The 17,679-nt window shown below is 35.4% G+C and overlaps 1 protein-coding gene across 2 annotated transcripts in view; it reads right to left on the reverse strand.

The window, feature by feature from the left end:
• The window catches only part of NOVA1 (NOVA alternative splicing regulator 1), a 156,973-nt gene that overhangs the window by 3,617 nt on the left and 135,677 nt on the right, over positions 1-17,679 (reverse strand). The gene's annotated exons all lie outside the window — the stretch shown is intronic.

Here is a 17,679-nt window from a genome sequence, read left to right on the forward strand (position 1 = left end):
GTGATTGTTCAACTTGTCACCCCCATCAGTATACAGAAATTCATTATGTGCTACTGTGTACTATTATTCAGCCTATGGAAATGAAGTGCAGCGGGAGAGAGTATCTAAATGCTGAAGATTTTGAAAGAATAAAATATGGCATTTGTACATCTTAAAAAGTTTATCAAAATGTCTTCAAATGAAGGGTATTTGCCTGTAAATCCTACCTTTCCTCCTGTTTAAACAAGTTTCAAACTGATACAACCTCAATGTCAACAAATTTGTTCCTTATTGACTTATTGCTATGAGTGAAGAATGACATGCAAGACAAAAGCTCAATATTTATACAATTTTTTGTAGCTTTTGTTTTCGATATACATTTTACAAATGTATCTCAAAGTTTTAATGTACCATCTGTTTCATGATATTGAATTAATTATGATGTTTTATCTTACAAAAACACAATTTTAATAGCCTACTGATATCCGTTCGTCTGGGTTTTGTGGAGCCTATACATAGGGGTAACACTTTTCAATTTGTCGATCTTTTCACTAAAATGTTATCTAAAATCTCAGCAACAAGTCAATACAAAATACAATTAAAATTTTATTAGCAACATTCTCATGTTACTGCCTCAATATAAAGTCAAGCTTATTATAAAGTCAAGCTAACTGTGAATAAAAATGCATGCCCTATAAATAAGCTTTTTCTAGTCTTACCCATTTTAGATATTTCCAGCTGTTTTGATAGCATCAAAATCAACTCTTTGAAAATCCAGCATACTATAAAGTTAAGAAACATTTATATTTTGCTCTTATACACTATGTACATTAAAAATTGTAACATACCATATTGTACTTTGCACTGATTTTTTTTTTTACTGCGTATATAGAATTTTTAACTTCTTTAGAATTTCAGGTTCACTGACATCAAAACATAAGATGTTCTATGGAATAATTACAAAATTATTAGGTGCTGGCTAATTCTACAGGTAACAGAGAAGTATGGTATTGAAAAAAAACAACTAGCCAACCCACATACTAAATAATCCAATAAAAACACAGACATCTCAATATGTGTATGAACACATATAAATAGTTGTGTATACACAACACTGAAATGTTCTTTATACATATTTGTAGACATACTCATTTTTAAGTCAGGACACCTCACAGTCATTTTAAAATTTCATTCAAACTATTTTGCAATTTTGAGGTACCAGTTTTTAGTTTTCTTATCAGAAAAAGATGGAAACCATTCTTAGATTTGATTTGGTATTTGGGATCTGGACACAAAATGTATTAACTAATTGCTAAATATAAGGAATGTTCAGACTTTTGTTAAATAAATATATTTAAGGGTGGGGTGGTTTTTTTGTTGGTTGGTTGGTTTAGGTTGTTGCTTTGTGTTTTTTTTTGTTTTTTTTTTTAATTAACACTCCAGAAATGCAAAGTTGTATAGAAACAGAGTCACCCAGGAAAACTCAACAAAGCTGCAAACCTTTTGTTGCATGGCACGGCACAGCTTTCATGATTATGGTTTCGTGCCACGTATTATAGAAAACATTTGCCCGACTCCACTGACTTAGGCCATACTAACAGTTTCTTTGGGAGATTTTGACAACTGTGATTTGCCAGATCCTGCTTGGTTTCATAACCAACGTGCACAGTTCTGACCAAGTTAGTTGTAAGCGCTTATGTAAGTTTAAGAGAAGAAACTAAGAACATAAGATGGTATGAAAATATGCTCTCATAACCGTACATGTGATTGCAGAATTAGAATATTTAATTTTAGGTCAGCATTGTAGCACATGTAGTATCATAGCTACACACGTAACATATGAAAACATATGAAAATCCAGGTTACTGTAATATGGCTAGGATACTCTGAAGGATTGGTGTAGTAAAAGAAAATAATGGCCACAAATTCAGCCACAAAATTAAGATGGACATTTTCTGTATGCAACAAGAAATATTTTCTCAGTAAGAAAGTATTTCTCACTTGACATCACAAAAGTTCATTTGGTTCACCACTAACAGCTCTGGTGTTCAACAAAATTACCTGTCTAGTCAGAGGAAAGCTAAAGAACGATCTCCTCCTCCATAGCCACCCACTCCCACCTCGTCCAGAAATGTTTTTGTACTTAGCCATACAAACATATAAAGTAACAATGCAGTTGGGAAAATAAATCTTGGATTTGCTGGATTAACATGTTTTATGTTTGTCTGCTTCTGAGATAAATAAAAATACCCTTTTCTAAATATCTATTTTAGAAACACCAGATTGCGTGTTTTAACTGACAGCTCTCAAATTGTTTTAGTATAGGAATATACCACTAATATCCTTTGAAATACAGCCCCTGCAAAGGTGAATATTTCACCTATCAATATATAAGGACATCTTTTATAATTGTTTTTATAAAATTATTTTTATAAATTATTTTTTAATATTAAAAATAGGACAATACGCACAATCTATTTTATACTAAGACACCACAGAAACACTATATTCCAATCAAAATTCAGTGTTAACAGAACATAAACACATCTGTATGGATTTTGCTGAAAACATAATAAAATCCTGCCCTTCCTGAAATGAAGGGCATCATTTGCATTATTTTGAGATATTCAGTTGTAACATTCCTGTATTTGTGACAACTGATGGAAAATGTTACTTAAAAACGGAGAGAATGATTTTAAAAAGCCAAACATATTTAGGATTTTTTTTTTAATTTGGGTCACATTAATCTTGCTACAAATATGTAATTCTCCATCTGTTTCCTGCATTCGTTTGATTTGCCCTGGTTTATATATTGGAGTATCAACTCTTTATGGCAAACATTGGTTGTGCTGTACACTAATACAGTATCTAACGTATTAGGCCACAGCCCTCTAGGTGCCAGTACAAAGGAAATAATGCAAATATAATTTTTTTCCTTTTTCTCTGTTGAAGCCAAAAATCCATAAGGTCACTAAGTTACGAGGTATAAAATGATACAACAAAATTCTTGGTCTCGACGCAAACAGTTACACAAACAGAAAATGCAAAAGCAAAGATTATCTGTTTGGGTTTGTTACCTACACCACCACCATTTTTTAAGTACTTCACTCCCTGTCAGGAAACTGGACAGTGCTTTTACTTCCCTGAATTAAAAGTTTCTGAAGTTCAGAAACTTCAGAAGAAAGATTTGGATGCAGAAGTGAGAAACCTAACTACTGCCCAAAATAAGTGCTCTGACTATCCAATAAATGTATCTTTGACTGCGCGGGAAGGTTGGGCTTCCAGGTCTGTGTGCATGCTCCCGGCTGTACTGAAATTTGTGCTGCAAAAAGGAGAGCGAGTATCTAAAGCAATAATGTTCATAAGCTTAAAATACATATGCAATTAATTTTTTTCAAATGCTATAGGAAGGAAAAAAAAAACAAAAAGGGAAGGAGCTCAACCTTTTTTTCATGCCAAATAGATTTTTATAAAAAAATAAGGATTGCATTTATGACATTTGCTTATTCACATAGTAAATTAATTAATTCCACAGGTATCATCCTCATCTCATTTGCATTAGCATAAGCAAGTTCAAAATCAGGCTCAGTACGTATAGTACTGTCCTCTGAAAAGGAATCAAACTATAACAAAAATAAAAGAAACAAAGTAATTTCACTGCATATGTTTTCACTAACACATTATTATGCCTTTAAAAGCCTTGACAAAGCTGCAACAGCACAAGCAACTGTGATGCTTAAGAAAGGCTCAAAGCAGAAAGCAGTTTGTTGCCCTCAGCTCCCAACGAAGTCAGCAGAGATTTGATGAAACTCTGCACTTCAGAGGAGGATGCTCGGTACTTGAGGGACCTCAGTTACCCCCAGAGGACACAATTCAAATTGCTTTAACTTAGCATTAGCGGCTCATATTCACCCCTGCATGCTGCAAAATTCTAGACTCTCAAACTCTGTATCAGCGAATGCCTTAATCTTTTTCCATTAATTCACAACCCATGTGCATAGCCCCATGCGGCACTCACCTATCACATCAGGATCACCTACAAGTCCTCTGATTTACCAAACTGAAAGTCCTGGCTCAGTTCGGGGAGCTGAATAGCACCTACTGTGGAATGCCAGATGTTCGGTGATTGTGCTGTGCCAATTCTCATCGCCTGCCTTATGCTGCAAGGAGATCACCTGCACTGAGCAGCTATGAGTGTGTATCAACACACGCAAAATATCTGCACGGGAAGCAGAACCATGACCAAACCTGCACTGCTACCAAGAGTAGCACCTCACGTCCTGTCTCCCTAGTCCTCGTTCCCACTCCTGTCAGGTAACACCCCAACTACCTCTAGCAAGGTTCCCAACCCTTTCACTGTTCTATTACCTTATTGCCTTGCCCTCCTTCTTTCTGATGACATATGCTCTGGTTATATTCTCACTTCTCACAGTCTTTGGAGGTGGGGGGTATGGCAATCACAAACTCGTACCTTATGTGTGACCCAGATAATGCATAGTATTTACCTGGCAGAAGTAGTAGGTGGATGAAATATATTCGGACTGGCTAGATAGCAAGATGTAGCCACTTGATGTGGCTGTTATGCCAGTTAGAGTAACTGTAGGTAAGGGGGCCAAAACCCAGGGCTTTAAGTTTAAAGTTTCACATGATGTCATGAAATGTGCCTACCTAAATTACACCAGAAAGTAAAAAGTCTCACTGGTTATACAAAATAGCATCAAAACTTGAAAAAAACAAACCCCACAATTTGACAGCAGAAGCATTTAATTGCATCACCGCTGCTTATTCCACCTCAAAGAATTGTTTCTGAAGAGATTGCACAAAGATTAATGAACCAATGAGTCTTTATGTTTGCTATTCAGCTTTCTTTTTTCCTTTTATTTTCACAAGTATAATTATAACTTCTGCCGTGAACCTTCTGTAATACTTGTTCTTTTTTCCTTTTATTAAATCTTTCAACTATTTGTGTAATGTTACTTTACCTTCTCCTAACAGAGAAACATCTTTACAAAAAAAAAGTTTCCATCTAATCTGACAAATTCATCTAATCTGGCACAATTCTACATTTTAGTCTCTAAAGCAAATCATTGTTATTCCCTTAAAGCTATATCTGAATTACTATATTCCATTTTATCTTTCTTTCTGTCTTCATTGTTCATCAATTACTTCAAACTCTTTAAAACTCCATCTGGGCTCTGGATTCTATACCTATGAAAATTTCATGCTATTTTAGCTGCTCATTTGACTACAGGCTTGGAGTTGATGAGAGAGCATTCTGAAAGCACAAGTTCCTGTAGAGAGCAGTCAATGACAAGTTAAGACCCATCTATTATTTCTCTCTGAGGCAGGATAAACACACTGCTTCAGTAGGCTCGTATTGATGTGAGTAGTCCCATGCCATCCATCCTTAAACTGAAGTGGCAGTGTGATGAAAATCTGGGAGAAAAATCAGGGTCAAGAAAAGATGCGATAGAAGTCTACTGGAATCAAGCAGAAACACAACTAAGCACATTACAGGCAAGATAATGCCTGCATGCACTTAGAATTCACAGCCACGCTCCGTTGTAGCAGGCAACTCTTGGAAAGTCCTTGGCTACGTACCCAATGCCAACCACAAGTTCAAGGCAGAACAAGTTACCAGAAGGTCGTGAGTCACCCTGTATGTTCAGCAGGCAGAAATACTAGGCTGGTCTGAACAGGTGTTTGTCCACGTCAGACTCGGGCTCAGCCTCCGACGGTAGGCTTACACAGCAAATCTCTACTGACTGCACATACATACCCTCAAGGAAGTTAGTGGAATGCCTCTTAGTAATTTCAGTAGCTCTGGACTGGGTCCGTTATGTACATACGGTGAAATATGAACTTACTTTTTTAGAGGTGTTGTACACTGACAAATTCCTGGTTGCTCAGTTCAAGGGTATACATTTTCCTTTTAGAGTGAATACTTAGAAGGAATATAGACATCTGCCTGTTTGATATTTATTTCTAAAAATAAGCAAATATCCATAAAAGAGAAGCAGTTCTTTGTAAGTTTAGCTATATCATAACGTAAATAACCTAAATAAACCTAGACCATAAATTAGTCTTCATCTTCCCTGATTATGTTTCAATTCTGTAAATGCCATTCCATCTCAAATTCTCTCTATAAAAGGATATCTCGAACTGAAATATTCTGTGAACAAGTGCAATTGGATTACAGGAAGAGATTAGCTGCTACTTTGTTCCTCATCAGAATGCACATCATTTTTTCCTAGTCACGTTTGTGTTCCTGAGATTTTCTTCTCATCGCAAGCAGTATATATACCTGTGGTATTTCCTTCATGTATTTTACCTGCAATTGTTGCAAGATGAATGCCTTTCTCTATGTTGTTTCTTTGTGGTATTTCTGCCCTCATAACTACTGTTTCTTCCAAGTCAAAGTTAAATTAACCCACTGAAAAAAATATATACTGCAAGTAAGAGGTCTTTCTGAAGTTGAAATCATACTAAATTATTACAAATACAATAAATCAAAATGACAGTGAAAACAGATATTCTAAAACATCTGCCAGTACATTGCAGCAGGAGTTTGGGCCAATTCCCACTCTACTGTTTATCACAAGTGTTTATTTTGTTCCAGTTCTCAGACCTCCTCTCAGCTGAAGCTGCACTTCTCAAGGGCATTATTTTATTTTATTTTAGTTCTAAAAACTATCATACAATAACAACCCATCCTCAGCTTAAATGCTTGGGAATAATTTACATCTGAAATCACAAGGCTTAGAACCTTGGAACTAAGCTGGAGAAGTATTTACGTAAGGGTTTTTTTTTCCCCCCACAAATTACTACTTTGGCTTAACTCTAGACCATTTTTCAATTAGTATTTTATATTAAACCTTGACTCTTTGGGGGACTGAAAAAAGAACCTCCCAATTCTTTTAGTTACTACCTAATTACGCTTCTGCCCACTTTAAAGTATGAACATTAAGATTTTTCTTTCAGCTTTTAACTAAAGATGTAATTTGGAATGCAATTCTCACAGCAAGGAATTAGCAAATCATGTTTAAACAAACAAAAAAATTTTCTGGTCTCTGCTTAGTTGCCATTCACCCAGCAGAGTGTGTGTGTAGGCTCTAACGCATAAACAGAAAGGCTTCTTCTCTCAAAAGCAGTTTTTACTAAATGTGTGCGCATGCAAGATGTGTACAGAGAGAGAATAATTATTAAAATGATGCTGGTTATACAGGTGGTTGGTTTTATGAGATTATCTAGATCTAAACAAAGTGTTATTGAAAATGTGCACGCATATGCGCACACACAAAAGTCTATGAGCAGTTTCATGAGTATCCCTCATGAAAACGTGATTCAGAAGTGTGGGAATGGAAGAAACCAAATCCTCCATGAATTCCCTATGATACATAGTTCCAATAACATCGAGAAGAAACTTCACTTTTCTACTTTTTTTCTGTGTAGCATAAAAACAACATTCCATATTTTATGCATTAATATTTCATGAGTTTCAAATTACATTTGCAGAGAGGTGTAATGTATTTTGAGTAGCTTCATTTATACTTTTCACTTTTTTATAATTAAAAAAAGAAAAAATGAGCTGGTTACATACTGAATTATACAGGAGCAAAAAATCATAGATTTTCACTCAATTGCAGAGTATGTAGTATACACAGAAAATTGGACAATTATATTAACTGTGCCATTGTTCAGATGAAACATCTTTTAAGAAGACAGAAAGCAGGAACACTAACTGCTCTGGCCAGTAAAGTCTGAATGACACTTTCAGTGACAGTAGACTCTTAACCCTATTCTCTAGCTAAAGTCACAATAGTTCCCCCTCCTCCTATCTAAATGTCCCTTTTTGCTTTTCCTCATCTAATGTGTTGCATGGTGTTCTATGAATATCTGCCAATATTCCACACAGTCAAGGGTGAGGTTCACAAAAGCATGAATATTTACAGTACTATGCTCAAGTATAATAATTTGGGATGCTTCTGACTGAAAGACACCCCAAAATTGTGATGTAATTTCATTACTGGAATTGCTGAGAAGACACTTCTCAATAGAAAATAATATACAAAAAAGTAGAAAATGTATATTATTTTAAAAACAAATACACCTCACTGACGGTGTCAAGAAAACTCCCACTATTTTGCATTAGAAGGCACCTAACTTAAAAACCCATAAACCCCACTCCAGATTCCAAAGTGAATTGATCTTTCGGACAGAAACTGGGGCAAAGGTGGTGTATCCCTTTTTTCGTGCTTTCCCAGTCACAGAAACTATAGATGTTACTTTGACTCCTCATGGCTATTAACTCGTCGTCCAAAGAAGCACTGCACTGTTCGCTTTCCTGGAAAATCTTCAGACAAAAGAAGGTAAGTACTTAAACTAGGACATTTCTGCACTTCTCAAGAGAATCCTTAAAAGGCTTCAACCATTGGCTTTTTATGTACTCCCTACTAGCAGATCAGCTATAAACATGTTCTGAATGATAAGCTATATTTTAGCTAGAAATCTTATACTTGAGGAAAGCAATTACTGGGAGAAATACTATGGCTGAAAAATATAGGACATCTGAAAAGATGTTAATAGCAAATCTTGGATAGCCTATAAGCACAGAACACTTGTGAAACTATTTTCCATTGACTTCAAGGAGGCTGAGGCTTCCAAATATTTTGGGTTGGTGGGTTTTGTGTGTGGGGTTTTTTTTTGTTTTGTTTTGTTTTGTTTTCTTTTTCTTTTAATGGCTGTGGATGTGCAAGCCCAAGAGAGGCCTTACATATGCCTTTGACAGGAGTAGAAATTTTCAAGATTAATATGCAATGTTAACATTACAGAACCTCACAGCTAGTCAACAGTGTCCAATTTTCAGTATAAACTTGGGTAAATGTGGCTGAAATACACAATGATGTACTTATGTACTTCAAAACAAATCAATGCAGAAAACAATATGGTGTAGTTACGCCACCTAATTAAATTCAGAGCAAAGGCTAGCCAATAGAAATGTGCAAAGGGACTTGCCATTACTGCGTCAACGACACTTTTAATTGAAGCCGACTAGAACCTGAAAGCACGGAAAAGCTTAAACAGGATATTAGAAATACATTTTCATCCTCTGACATTGCTTCCCAGATTACAGCATTACCTGAACACCATACTAAAGTTCATCCAAATTAATTTAGGATTGAAACCCAAACTGAAAATCAAAATCACATTTCAGCATTCCAGGTAAGAATGCTCAAAATCAATCTCTGAAAACTACATTTTAAAATTAATCTATCTGTAGGACTGTTCAGACAAGAGGACGCTAGCACTTCTGATTTGTTTTCAGATTATCTTTGCCACAACTGATTTCTACAAGATATGCAGCACATTTCTTAAGCATTCGTTTGGCGATTCAGAACATTTAAATTCTCCAATCTATACCATCTGCAGGAGGCCTCTCTTTTCAAAGTTGTGGAAATAATAAGGTGATCCAGCAGAACCACTTCAATTCTATGGTATGGAAAAGAAGGATTTGTAAGGACCATTCAAAGAAGTTGCCTTCCTTCTTGCTCAAAGCTCCTTGAGATCTTGTTGTGGGAGGTCAAAAGGGAAAGAGAGAGTTTGATGATCAGCAGTAGGAACTTTATGGTTACTCGTATCAACACGTTTGTGATTTCCAAAGGAAGAGGGTAAAGTGCTCAAGAGATATTACAGTTGCTAGTCTCTTTCTTAAAATACACTGTTGACTTCCATATTTTTATATTTCTATGCTCACAAGTATCCACCAATTTTGCTGTCACAGCTAACATATTCTGATCATTTGAAAATTGAAGTTATAAGTGAGAAGCTGTGGGACTGGAAAAATAATGGAGATTAAAAGAAGGAGGTAAAAGAATGTGCCGCTAACTTTTACCTAGGACCTGAAACGTTCTGTTATACTGACCTGAGGCAGACTCCAAGAATATAAAAGACAGTACAGAAACAATACAGTAAAGGTATTGTTTCAGAAGGGTATGTAAATTAACTTTAAAAATATCAAATATCTATTCCAAAAGTATTATGGCAATATAAATCACCCTTTGACATTTAGTAACAGTTGTCATGTAGAAATACAGCAATTTTTTAGTCACTTTCTATGCTAGGTATGGTGATAAATTCTGCTAAACAGATTTTGGTTTTGACTGATTGCTGATAATAATAATTTAGATTTTAATCACTTCAGTTCACCATAACTACTAAAAGATTTTAGAACCATGCATCAGTTGTTTCTTCTAATCCTTGCTTGGACTTTTTACATATAGGGACAAAATATTATTGCAATAGGTATAGGTGTGTATATATATATTTATGAGCATATAGCCATTCATCAATTGTTTCTTAAACAACAATTTAAAAAATCCTACGGGTTCATAACTTTTTTTTAACATTGAAGAGTTCCATCAATTCCAGTTTTAACTGACCACACAATTACCTCTTTGAGAGAGAGGGCACTTGTAGGAATTCAGTAAGGCTGTTTTCATAGTAACTGCTTATAAGTTGTGACATGGAATCCCATATACTAGGAAGACAGTCTCTGTGCTAAAAAATATGGTCCCAGATCGGATGGATGAAGAAGGAGGAGGAGGATGATTAGTGGGAAACAGATTACAGAGACAAGTGAATACACACCAGCTGCAATACACCACATCACCGCTGCTGGAAAAGCACATGGCAAAGGTAAAGGTTTAGCCAGTCAGTACTGTTAAAATAGCAAACAAGAGCTTGGTATCGCCAATTAATCCCAATCTCATCAGTATGTTACTGAGCACCACATTAGATTTGCTTATTTAGAGAAAGGAGGGGTTTATACTATTTTTGGTGCCCCAAACTTGTATTATTTATCAACCTTTTGAATTTCTGCCCTGAACAATAAAAAAAAAACCCCTATATAATTACACTTGTACGCCCCATAGCATTTACCTAAGTTCACTTTTCCATTACTGCACTCAGATAACATAAATATTTTAAAACCATTATATACAGAAGATATTAGTATCTCTGTATTAGCATCTTTAATACAGTAGGTATAAATTTAGACACAGTTTACTCATGAAACAATCCATACTTCTATTGGTGAGCACTGGTCAGTGGAAGGAATTGGTATCTCAGTACATGAAGTGGCTCACCGGCATGGAAACCTATTATTGGTATAGTGTTCGACATCTAGAACTGGATTTTCAATTAAGCAGGACATCTGTTTCAAAAGCACTGAACTTACAGACAGAAGGAGAGAGGTAGTAATGGAACAAACATACTGTCCTTTCCAGGACTTCTCAAGAATCTAGAAAAATTTTTTTCTATGAAACAGGAAATTCATGACAATTTAAAAAAAAAAATGCATGCTTAAAGTTAGACTTCTAGATGCTTATTTAGGCACCTTAATCCAAAAAGCATGCTGGTCTCATAAGGGCCTCAAGCTGGGTCAGGGAAGGTTTAGGCTGGATATTAGGAAAACTTTCTTCACTGCAGGAGCGGTCAGGCATTGGAACAGGCTGCCCAGAGAGGTGGGGGAGTCACCGTCCCTGGAGGCGTTCAAAAAAATGTGTAGACACAGCACTTCAGGGCATGGTTTCGGAGGCCTGGGGGTGTTGGGTTGATGGTTGGACTTGATGATCTTTTCCAACCTTAATGATTCTGTGCTTGCATGTTCAGTGAACACAACAGCCAAACCATTTATTCAGAGGATTTAAAACACCCTACATACAAGCATCCAGTTAAGAATCTCCTAGTGACGATATTCTTTGCCAGTTTTGAAGTACGGCTGCATGCCCATGACCTTTTTCTTGAATGCCTCCTTAATAATCTTGTAATGAAGAATTTGTGAATCACTGATTGGGGATATAATTACTCTGTAAAACTTACTGCTTCTCATCAAAGTCCATTATGTAAACATTTCTAACAGGAAAAAGAAGAATGGAAGGTATCTTGTCAGGTCTAGGCACTAAACCGTAATGACAAAATATTTTCCTAAGACCAAAATAAATACAAATTTTCTCATGAGTTCTTTCCCTGATTTAATAAACACCAGTTTTCCTTCAAATATCAACACAAAATAAGGTGGTAGAGCCAAACAGTTTTTAAAAGGAGGAAGATTTTAAACACTCACAACATCTAGCTAGGCACACAATTTAAAAAGAAAAAAAAAAAGAAAACAAGAAAAGTTAAGTCCTCCTTTCCTTCTGACATAGGATTTCATGCAAAAGCTTAGAGAAATGTACATACATGAAGGAAATCCCAAACCACCTGAATATATCACTACTATATATAATTTTGTTTTATATATATACACATACACACTTCTGTACTATACATATACACTTCTATATGTGACTCCATAATACTTCATTATTTTTAAGGAGAAACAGTCCTATTGCATGTAGTGTCTAGCCAACAGCTCTGGCTCAGTTAGAGAGCTGAGGAGCTACTTATTCAGCAGTGCCTCTTTAAATCATTTGTTCACAATTCAGCTGATTCTAAAAACAGTCAGGAAAAACAAAACCAAATGAATCCAAATGGAAGACATGCACATACTCCTGCTCTATACAGACCCAATGAATGGAGCCACCCCTTCCCCCCAAGCCCATCATGTCTTAGAATCTTACAGCTGCATTTTTATCAGACATGAGCGTGCTTATGCACAAAACCAAATCAAAGCTCCCCACATTACAAGATCATGGAATAACCCCCCCCCCCTCCCAGTTTTTACAGAATTATTCCAAGACATTCTCCAACCTTCCTCTGAAACCAAATTTCTGCTCTTAACAATATTAAGTAATTTAAATAATATATCTTTTAACTGAGAGATACCTTTTACACTGAGTCTATATTTGGTTACACATACAGAGATAAGAAAAGACAGAACAGGCCATTTTTAATGCTGTATCTTGACCTAACCTGGCACCAGTTTTGCGCATGCTCTTTACTCGAAGATCACAGAATTGTAACGTAAAACGAAGGATAAAGCTTATAATATCATCCACCAACATGCACAAAGTAAACATGGTGGAATGATAAATTACTAGCTGCATTTATAACTGTAATGAACATGGCAAACAGCAACCAATAAAGATGACAGAAGAGGAACGTGCTGTGTCTAAATGAACACCTTTGAGTTTTCACAGCCATAAAATAAAATAATAATAAACCCTAACATGCCCTTCTACATTATTTGTAATTAAAATCCTGGGGTGATTATTCTGTTCTCCATTCTTCTCAGCAAAAGGGGAGACACACACGAATTAAAATCCATGTGGTAACCCCATTAATGTCTCAGCTCAGTGAAAATAAGAGCATATTTATTCATGTTGTTACCTACAGATTGCTCTGTATAGCTTTGCAGTGTTTTTCACTGTAAGAATGGTGAAAAACAGCAAGAAATTTGGCTTACGCAAAACGCATCTGGACTATTTAGATTAAGGGTATCAAGGTCTACGGCTACTTTGCACCCCTGGCTTTGCAAAATATGAGCAGCAGCAGAGGCTCGATCCTTTCTGTATGACTTGCTTACCTGCTAAAAAACAATTTTGTATAGCAAGAACTACTCAGTAAAATTCTCAGGGAGGCTATCTCACAGATGTCATTTGAGAATTGTTTTCAAATGAGAAAGGAAGTAAAGGACAGTTAAAGATAAAACATTTAAATAACCATGTCTCTCTAGGTCATACAAAATAGTAATTACCAGAAACTTTTATTAGAAGAAGGACGTAATTTCACTAATGGGTGGATGTCTTCAAACTTAATAAGCACTACTACAAGACTCCATAGCCCTCTAATGCTAATAGAGTCTTCTGACAAGCCAATTCAAAACCTTCCTCTCAGAGCCTGACATTATGTCTCTGACAAGGATCAGAGAACAGAACAAGGTAATATCAGGCTGCTGGTCTCGGGAAATATATCAATAACTACAGCTAACTTAAGTGGCTGGCTTAGAATTTAACATTCACCAAGTCAATTTATATGTATATGTTTAATTTATATGTAAATCTACTTTCTGGTTTACCCTTTTGTAAACTTGCAGTTATCCATTTTTAACCGAGATAGCTACAAGGGAATAGTAACTACTGCAGGAAGAGAAAGAGAGAAAGAACACTGGAATAAGTGCAGCCAATGATAGAAATTAGCAATTATTTGCGTAAACAGAAACAAGAAGACTGACAGGTGCTAACACAGGCGAGTTATGAAAGTCACCCTTGCTTACCAAAAAAAGCTATAATTACAAGAGAAAATTGAAGGTACAGTTCAGTTGCATCCTCCTTGTTACATGTGATGATCCTGGACTTAGATCATACCAAATTCAGCTCAGTGGGGAAAACTGTATATTTTTATTATTAAACCACATATTTGCAAACCATATTGTCGCCATACATCTGTAACCTGTGTTATATTTCTCATACACGGGGAACCTGTGGAGGCAAATTTCGTTAAGGAGAACTATCTATGAATAAGCAACAACAACAACAAAATTAGCAACTTTTAAGGTTTAATTAAGCATTACAAAAGCTAGGCATAGGCAAGACTTAAATATAGATAACTTGCACATATTAATAATTTAGGCTAGATAATCAGCTGATACAAACGTTCACATGGAGAAAAACGACTCCTTATGCAAACTAAGGCTGTAGGGCACAAATGTTCTATATGGCTGTATTTACACATATACACCACATGTTTTTATACCTATTTACACATGCGTATGTCTGTGCGCACGTTAACTCGGAAAACTACCTTTCCAAGAAGAAATCTCTCTTTTCAGAGATACACTGAAAAAGAATTTGCATCTATCTCTTGCCCTGATCTCAAATCCTATACACACTATATAAGTATTCTTCAGCTTCAACAGATTACATTTTTTATTTTCAGAGAAAAGATACTGGCAAAGGCACAAATAATGCAAAAAAAAAAAAAAAAAGAGCGAGCTGTCTCAAAATGAGACAGAGGTGAGGAAATGAGCAGATTTACTAACCAGTTTTGATTTCATAATATATTTGTCCTTTTTTTTCATTTAACTGATGTTCACTGTGAACCTTGTTAAAATAAAGACTCTCTGTAGACAGAGCTCAAAAATGCATTATAAATCATTATAATCTCAGAAAGTTTACATAAACCTGTACACAATCTGAATTATAGTTTTTATTTATACTACTATACAATATTATTGCTAAAAATGAGTTCTGTTTTACTATTTCAACAGTAAAAATAAGTTATATTTCAAAGAAAAATATTCTTTGACAAAATGCTCTTGGTGATGTTAAAAAGCACTAATTTTGCTGAGCCCTCTGACATTCAAGTTGACAAATGTATACTCTTTTTTTTCACTTTTATTGATCTTTCTTACCATCAAAATAAAATTCATATAGGTCAAAAAGAAAGGCTTTCTGTGTTAGTAGAGTAAATAGTAAGACAATTAGTGGTATAATAAAAATTTTGTATTTCACAAGCCATGTATTCAGTTTACTTCTCATTACCATACTATATTTAAGTAATTCCATTTTGGCTTGAATAACAACTACTGAATATTACATAGGCTATGGAATATAATTACATTTATGAAATATCTGCTGTAATAATAACATTCGTAGTTAAGGCATGAGCTATAATGTGCTGTAACTAGACTCCTTAATAAAAATAAACCTAGCACAAAGGTATCTTTATATTAAAAGTATTTTTAATAGTAAAAATATTTTTATAATAAAACATACACTAATTGCTGACATTAGTAATTTCAAAATTAAATTCTTAAATTCAGATTTCAAAACATAACTTTCACCCCATCAAAGCTGTAATCGCCTCCTTTTATTATCCTCATTTACTGTTGTTCCTGTTAATGTAAGGTAGGCATAACTTAGAATTTACTTAGAAATTGCACGCAGTAGGGACAACTCTCAGTGCATACATACGCATTGTGTACAGTCAATCAGTCTTTACAGTAAAATGTTAAAGTGTAGCATAATTACCTAATTACTTTTTATATCATTGAAGCAGGAATTTATACAAAACAGCCTCTTAAATGCTCAAATACAGGTGAAATATAGCCTGTGAAATGCCTTTAACAAACAGCTATCTGTTATTACCTTCTGTTTCTACAACTGAATGTGATAATACTGGTTCTAGACAGTACTTACACAGTTATTTTACTGAAATTTTAAATATATTATGGTCAATAAATACTCTGCAAAGATCTGCTTAACTTTTCACTTGATTTCTTTTTTTCTGCATCACTCAATTATACATGAGCACTGGCCTGCAGAAGATCTGGAGGAATTGCATTTTGCTTCAGTACTGTTTAGTAAAGAACATAATTAATCACAGTTCAATCTATTTCATAAACCAGTTTTATTCCATAAAGCAATAACACTTTAAAAGAGCTTACATGGAGACTGCCTTTCAGTATCTCGTGGGTAGGAGGCAGCTGTTAATTTATTGTAATGATTATTAAAATTATTATTAAGAGAATAAAGTGGGTCAAAATATTCTTACTGCATTTATGTTTTGGTTAAGTGAACATTAAAAGTAACCATAAAAAGCTGAGAAGCATGGAGATCATGGATTAGGTTACTAGAAACATGAAAGAATTTACACTGCAGTAGAACAGCCGAACTGCAGGCTTTCAGAATCTTTAAAGAAATAGAAACTGAAAACCTACTTTCCTAAACCCATCCAAATCACAGGTGCCAAGTTCAACTGAATGAATAATTTGCATGGATTACCTGTAGGAAGGCTAATTTATTTTCAGAATGAAATCAAAACCAAACCAACAAAACCAAACCAAAAAAAAAACCCCCAATAAAACCAAAAATAACCCACCCAAATCCAAAACTAACAAATGTGAAAATAACTACAGGCAAAAAAAAATATAGCAGAAAATAAGAAAATGCTGCTTCTGAATAAGATGCGGTTACATATTGTTTTGACTGCAGGGTAAAGGTACTGACTGTCTTAAGCCTGGGATGTTAGGCTACAGGCAAAGATCCCAACGCATGCACCATTCTCTGGAAGAGGAAAAACCTCCCACCTCTTATTCCCTATAGTACAATAAGTCAGGCAGCTTCTTTCTATGATTTGTATACAGAGAACACTTCTTTTCACTCAAATCAGGGAGACGCCTACTTTGACTGGTGGGTTTGTCTCACATCTCTCTCTGATTCTCACCATCTGATGAACACTCAAAGCATGCAAAAGGCAGACGATGCGTGTGGCATACGGCCTGCAGGAGGTACAACAGCAGCGCGGGTGCACGGTCCCCACAAACAGCTTGGGAAAGTGCTAATGTTTCGGATGGCACGAAGGAAATATTAACTATCATATGCCCAAAGCCGGATCTTCTGGAGCTAGACATAACCACGCCTCACTCACCTTACCTCTGACATGTCAGAAAAATATAGCATTGCCCTTTCTACCTCAGAGTCAGTGCTGTACAGGATCCGTCCTGGTGCGACATTAAGCTCTGTAACTTTAATGGTTCTTTCCACATTCTCACACAACTCTTGATCATATAAATTCTGAACTCCCTAAGAGCTGCTAAATTAAATTCTGAATAGTTGAAAGCTTACGAGTCACACCTTCGTGTGCAGTATGCAGCAGAAAAAAAATAATAAAGTCATCCAGATTTTCATTCTGGAAATCTCTCTGACGTTCTTTTTTCTCTGGGTTGTTCAAACAGCAAAGAATGCACTAAGTGACTCT

This window comes from Phalacrocorax aristotelis, chromosome 9 (assembly GCF_949628215.1).
Source record: "Phalacrocorax aristotelis chromosome 9, bGulAri2.1, whole genome shotgun sequence".
NCBI lineage: Eukaryota > Metazoa > Chordata > Aves > Suliformes > Phalacrocoracidae > Phalacrocorax > Phalacrocorax aristotelis.